This window comes from Pinus tabuliformis, chromosome 2_2 (assembly GCF_031772625.1).
Source record: "Pinus tabuliformis cultivar Carrire ecotype Pingquan chromosome 2_2, CPIR1, whole genome shotgun sequence".
NCBI classification, from domain to species: domain Eukaryota; kingdom Viridiplantae; phylum Streptophyta; class Pinopsida; order Pinales; family Pinaceae; genus Pinus; species Pinus tabuliformis.
In genome coordinates, this window is record NC_142300.1 from 724,050,848 (window position 1) to 724,057,578 (window position 6,731).

The following is a 6,731-nucleotide window of genomic DNA, read 5'->3' on the forward strand; positions in this document are numbered from 1 at the left end:
TTAATTTCGCAAAGTATCAATTATAAGCTAGATCTTGGAGAATTGTTAAGCTTTGGAGTGAGAGAGGTTCTTGTAATTTGACAAGAAGCCTTTAGTGCCCCATTCCAGATCAACGTGTGACTAGTGGATGTTCGTTTAGGAGCAAAACCATCTCAACCTTCTCAAGAGAAAATCCCTTGTGGCATATTTTGGATTGGAATCCCGCACATATGAAAACTTTGGAAGCCAGATATTGGAGTTATAAGGAGCTATAGGAATTGAACTGGTTAAACCGTCATTAAAAATAAACCAATTTTTAATCCATATAATTCATTAAAAATAAATGAAATTAATGATAATTAGTTACTTAATGCTTGTAGGTATGTTGCAATACACTCATGGAGAAATATAGTAGGAATGATAATAAATGGTGAAGGAATGAGGTAAAATTACTAGGGATGGGTGTTTCAAATGGTATAAGAGAAGACAAAATGGCAACTCAACATCTCCCCCACACTTGCTCTTTTACATTTCCTAATGCAAACAAGGTAAAGTTGACAATAGAAAGCATTGATCTCAAAAATAATCATTTATATCTTATATTTCACTCATTTGTCGCCTCTTTTATAACTTCATCCATTTCTTTTGTCTTCTCTTCTTCCCAGTCATGAAACTACTTTTTTCATTCCTTCTATTACAGGATGAGCTTCATGTATAATCTAATTCCACCTTCCAGGATGGAATCTATACAAAATAAATTGGTACAAAGACAAGGTTAATACATGCTCCAATTGTATTCTCATCAATTCCACTTCAAAGTTGTAAGGAAACCTAGCCTTCAATTTTCAACATCGAAGTCAGGTAGAACTATCATATAAGTAGCTCCTGTTTTTTGGAAATCATTCATTGCAATAATTCTTTGGATGTTAATTGATCTACAATCATGGAATAGAGGAACTCATGGGTAATTTCACTAGAAACCACATGTTCCCTTAATTCAAGTTTGCTTCTATCTTTAAGGTTAAATAGAATAGACATGGTCATTTACCTGTACTTCTGATTAATACTGCAATATATTCTAAAAATTTTAGCTTCAACTTTAACTAATGAAAATTATGTTAACTTAGAATTATGCAAAGTCTATCCACACCCTTCACTTTTACTCTCCTCTTTCTCTAATTTGGAATTTTTAAAGTATTTTTTCTTTTCCTCACCATTGCATGGTACATTTAACTCAAAGCTCATTAGAATTTCATTTTGGTCCTAGTTTGGGTCATATCTTAGGAAACTTGATGAAAATGTTTTTCTACTAAAACTTGATTCTGCTCAAAGTCTTCCCTTCCGTGTTTCAAAATTTTGGATGATTCCTCTTGACAATATCCAAAGTCTTGGCACTCAACTTGGTGTCGTCCACTTTAACAACTTTATAATATCAGTAATTCTTGTGTCTAGTGCATTGTAATTGAAAATTTAAGGAGCATACATTGAGCAACCCATGATTTCACATAGTTATGAATATTAAAGATTGGAATTACAAGCCCCAAGAAACAACCTCTAATGTTTATCCTTGATATGAATATCTAATTTTATTTCATCAGAAAATTTCTCAATTGTGGAAATACTATCCACTGGTACTTAGAGGTTCCAAAGGCCTTGTGCTTTTGTCATATCTTCTAGTGCCTCTTTTGATGGGTGAATTATGCACCACTTATCATATTGAGCGTGCCTAATAAATTCATTTTCTAAATCATAAATATGCTTCTCCATAAAATTTGTCATCTTCTTTCTTAATTCTTGTACTCTTGCACTGGGAAAAAACCCATTTCCTTTGATGATCATATCCTAAGAGTATGTTGGAATATTGGATAATTTGGAATATGTTTCCAATGGTACATTACCAAAAGTAGAAGATGGTTGCCTATTTGGAAGTACTTAATCTCTACTTATAAATAATTTTCCAACTCGTATCAATAAAATATATATTTAAGCGTCCATCAAACTTAACATGTTCCTTTAAAGGACGGAACACTATATTATCAATCCAAAAGTATCCATGAACATAACCAATAGTTCAACTTATTTTAGAGTTTTTATTTGGTATGTGTTTCTTGAGCCAATCAATGAGTTCCAACATCACATCCTTCACCGGTTGAAGCTACATATTTCTTTTTCCATCTTTCTACTTACCTTTGCCATAACTTTAACAATGCCCATATTAGAATAATCCTATTACATTAATAATTGAAAGCTTCAACCAAAATCATTTCTTCACTCATGAATTATGATTCATTGCAGCTGCAAACTTCTCATGACAAAGCACATTGATACAAAATATACTATTACAACACTGATGTTTGAAGCTAAGGAGTGGCTATTAGATAACCATATTTGTCTTCCCTTTCATGTTGTGCAATCACATAAAAAATTTAAATTATTTTCTATTATATGAGCATAATTATGTGCACATGATACCAAATTACACGAGTAAAACATATCACATGTGAGCCATCTTTCCACATTAAGTTCATCTAAATTATGAGTCAATTTCCTCTATTGTCCACCCTTTAGTTCCAAGCACGCAAAATTTCACAAACACCAAATTCATAGAACATATGATAGTGTAAAGAAGGAATGTTCCTACAATGCTCCATTCTAGAAGTAAATTTATTGTCATGGTCACCAACCAAAAAGATGACTCAATTGTTAATGTTGCGACACTCCCATCCAAATCCCATGACATTAAAAGGAAGTATCTTTGACATGATTAATTAGGGAACAACCCTAATACCAAAGGATAAAGGGAAATGTAAACCAACAAAATTGTGAAGTCCAAAATGGCAAGATTTTAATCTCCAACTAAGTGGCTTTTTAGATAAAAGGCAAGGCCAACTAGGAAAAGACAAATAACCATTCATGTAGAGGGGACCATAAAAAGGAGATGAATACCAGTGTTCTAAATCAACTCTATATTGATACTAGTCATAACAACTATTGTAAAAGAAGTAGCACAAAGCCAACATTTAGAGGCATTGCATATTTTCATTCAAATATCTCTAAAAAAAATATTTTGGATTGTTGATTTCTTGACTCCATTACACTCTCAATTTCAACAGCTTTTAGGACACATCAACCTGACTTCCTCTAAGAGCTTGCAATGAGGATTCAAAATATCCATTACCATTTATTTTATTTTACCATCCATTTTAGTGATTCAAGGATAAAATGGAACAGCCCTAAAACCAAAAGAGAAAAAGGAGCCACACCCACAATGGCTAGAGCCTTCCAACCAAGAAAAAACCCCAAACATTTTTTCCAACATGATACCAATGGTCATAGAAAGTTGATTGGCCACACCAAGGGTTCCAAAATAATAAGTGGGTTGAAATCTCCTTTATTGGTAGAAATTAGAGGGTCATCTCCTAAGGTAAAGGCAATTGAAATTGACTCAAATATTTTCAAGTTTTGCAATTCTCCTTATTGTTTTTGTTCTAGAATAAGGATAATAGAAATGGGTATCATAGAAATAGATCTATCTAAACTTAATTTTTTACTTACCTTTATGGGTGATTTCAATGGAATTTAAAATAAGGTGGCACCTTCATCTACAAGTAAGACGGTCTCAAGGAATAAATGGTAAGCCACAAACACTACATATTGAACAACATGTTTAACTTTTTTGAACTGATCATGACTTTCACTCATAAGTAAAATTGTGCATCCCAAAATCCTTGGGAAACCCTTAAATAACATCAAGTCTTTTACTTGAAACCTCTCTACATGGAATAACTAAAAATTCCCAAACTTTGGTGCAACAAGGTTGTTAAGAGAAGTAACAATTTCTACAAGTCTGATTAAATTTTGAAACATAGATGGGACAAATGATTCTATAGATAACGAGGAATAAGGGGTGAAGCATTTTAGGAAGGTTATTTGTAAAGAAAGAGAAATGGATACAAACAAATGCTTACAATAGTTCCTTATCATCATTCCCTAAATTATTAACAGATCAAAAAGTTTCAAGATGATTTTTACCTCAATATCTTGAAGTTGTTGAGCACATTGATGAAGAAACTAAATTTAAGACCTAGGCGTCATTACGCTAATCCAAAAAATAGAATTGAGACTTATGCTAATGACTACTGACTATATGAGGTTCATGAATAATAAAGGTTGTTCATGAGTCTGATTTGCATGGCATATATGAGCGGTCTCTAGACTATATGATGGTTACAAGAAGCTTGTAAGTACATAATATTGGTTGCTAACATTTCTAAAACATTGAAGGATGAGTTTATTATTTCTCTAACTATCCAACAATCGATTGGAACTTATTTGTAAACTTTGAAAGGCTATTGTTTTTGTTGAATTCTTCACAAAATGTTCATTGAAATTGAACCCATGGTACAACTCTCACCATGTAAATGGATGTGTTGGAGTCGAGAATGGAAAGAGATCATTATATTATTGGCTATTATTATATTTTTTTAACCAATGCAAGACAAGTCACTTGTGATTTCAATGGGCCTCAAGGTACCTTAGTATATCCTGCTATGTACAAATGAATGTGTTGAGTTTGTGTCACCTACAAGATATAAAAATAAGGGGACATTATTGTATTCCCATACTCAGCAGTGAGAGAACCTTCCATTGATGCATGCAAGCCTCAAGGTTCTAAAATAAATCTCTATCCTTGAACATAAATAATGTGCTAATGTGATGGATCAATAATCATTAGTAGAAGGGACTTAATGCATCCCACATTAACTAACACATAGATATACAAAAATTTGAAGGATTTGAGGAGGACTGACAACATGATTTAGAGATTATTGAGGACTTTTCCTACCAATAACCTGGTTTTCAAGGAAAATCCCTATCTAACTACACTAATATCCTTATTTTCATGGTTAGAATTATTTTTATCTTTACTATTTTATTGATTTATTCCCCTACAATTCTCTATTTTATTGAAAATAATTTCCTCAAGTATAGTAATTTTTCTAGTGAAGCCATGTGCACAACAAGATACTAAATATATTCATACTCATGTTTAAGAAATAAGTTCCAATTTATACCAAACCATGAGAGACAAACTATTTTGTTTGTTAATTTAATTACCTTCAATTGTTACATAAATTATTGACCAGAGTTGGTAAACTTGTGAAGTGCAAGTGCACTATACATGCTAGAAGCCTTCAGATTATTAACGAGTATGATTTATTTTTTGAAAATTATTTTCTAAGGATGTTTTGTGTTCCTATTTTACTCTTTAAAGAAAATGAAATTAACATATTCAATCTCAATTACTGATCTGAAATCACCCATAGATGACCTCAATGAATTAATGAAGGTATTACATACTCAAGTGTTGGGGTGTGCCTGTGTTATTTTATGCAACAGATCGATAAGATTGCGAAATACACAAACACTGAAACAGTAAGAGAAACACGATAAGAAAACACATAAACACAACAAATTTAATAATGAATTCACCCAATCCTCTTGGGCTACGTCTCCTGGTCCACCATTCAATGGTGGCCTTTCTATTGTGTCTTAAAGCAGAGTTTTTACAAGAAGGAGCTCAATTTGAGTCTCACTTTAACAGATGATGATCAAAAGGATTGTACTTGGATTCCCCAAGTCTTTAGAGTACACAGACTCCCCTTACTAAATCTCGACCTTAACTGGTCTCAGTGGTATGAGTCTAATTTGGTACTCACCACCTGACAAGTATACACAGAAGAGTTGCTTGAACCTCTCAAGCCTTCTCTAGAGTTCACAAACTCTCAGACTCTCTCTGTCTCTGTCTTTGTCTCTATATGCTTGATGCTACCTTTGTCTGTAGATCAGCTCATCTTCTCTGTTCTCTGTAATTTGCTTCTCTCTTGCCTCTCGACTTTCTGCTTCTCTTTTTCTGCCTCTTTTATACTCTCTGTTTGTTCATGGCTTAAAACCAATCGGTTCCCTAACTATTCGTTTTTGCTTGCCGGCTCTTTGGATCTCATGCCTCTATCCGCTTGAATTCCCCTGCTCAGTGTCGTCATCACTGTAACGCTTCACAGAGAGGTGGCCACCTGTTTCCTCACGAACTAAGTGTCAGTTCTCTTTGAACGGTTGTTATTTCCATTACTCCGAGATTGCGCGCGAAACTGATTCCTATGCCAGCTCGGCGGTCATGCCAAACCTCAAATCTTATATGACTTAGCCTATTTCCCCATCGAATCCAGTCATCCATCAGATCCATTCTCCACTGTTGATCTAGAGCCTCCAAATCCTACGGTCTTTGCTCATATCACGTGGTTAAGTTGCGTGATTGTTACTCACGCGATGTAAGTGGTTTTCTCTCTCATCCGCTGGACACGTGTCACCCAGTTTATGGAATCACTTGGGACTCAGTCGAACCTACTTACTGCTTGAAGTGCTCGCGATATCCTGCCAAGTTTGACGCGGGACCCACCTTCTGAAGGAATCGGCAGTTTTTTCACGGTTTCATGTTTTTCCTCATGACCTAGTGCTTGGGGCTTTCCTTCACTGAGGGGGACACCCTGTGATACGCGATTAGTGATTTACTACCTCTGTTTTTGGATTTGACCTTCCGTTTTCCAATTTGTGCCAGTGTGCGCTCACCATGGGCTAATGGTCAACGCGTTTTGACTGAGGGTCCTCGTTGTTCCGTGCTGGCCACAAATTGCCATTGTCCAAAGGTGATTTCTGATAAGCTCGATATTCATAATATTTTGAAGCTTGACATA

At 34.6% G+C, this 6,731-nt stretch overlaps 1 pseudogene; it reads right to left on the reverse strand.

Annotated features, from left to right (window-relative positions):
* Positions 1–2,503: 2,503 nt before the first annotated feature.
* Positions 2,504–2,962, reverse strand: LOC149194708 (sugar transporter ERD6-like 4 pseudogene; annotated as a pseudogene).
* Between the last annotated feature and the right edge of the window lie 3,769 nt (positions 2,963–6,731).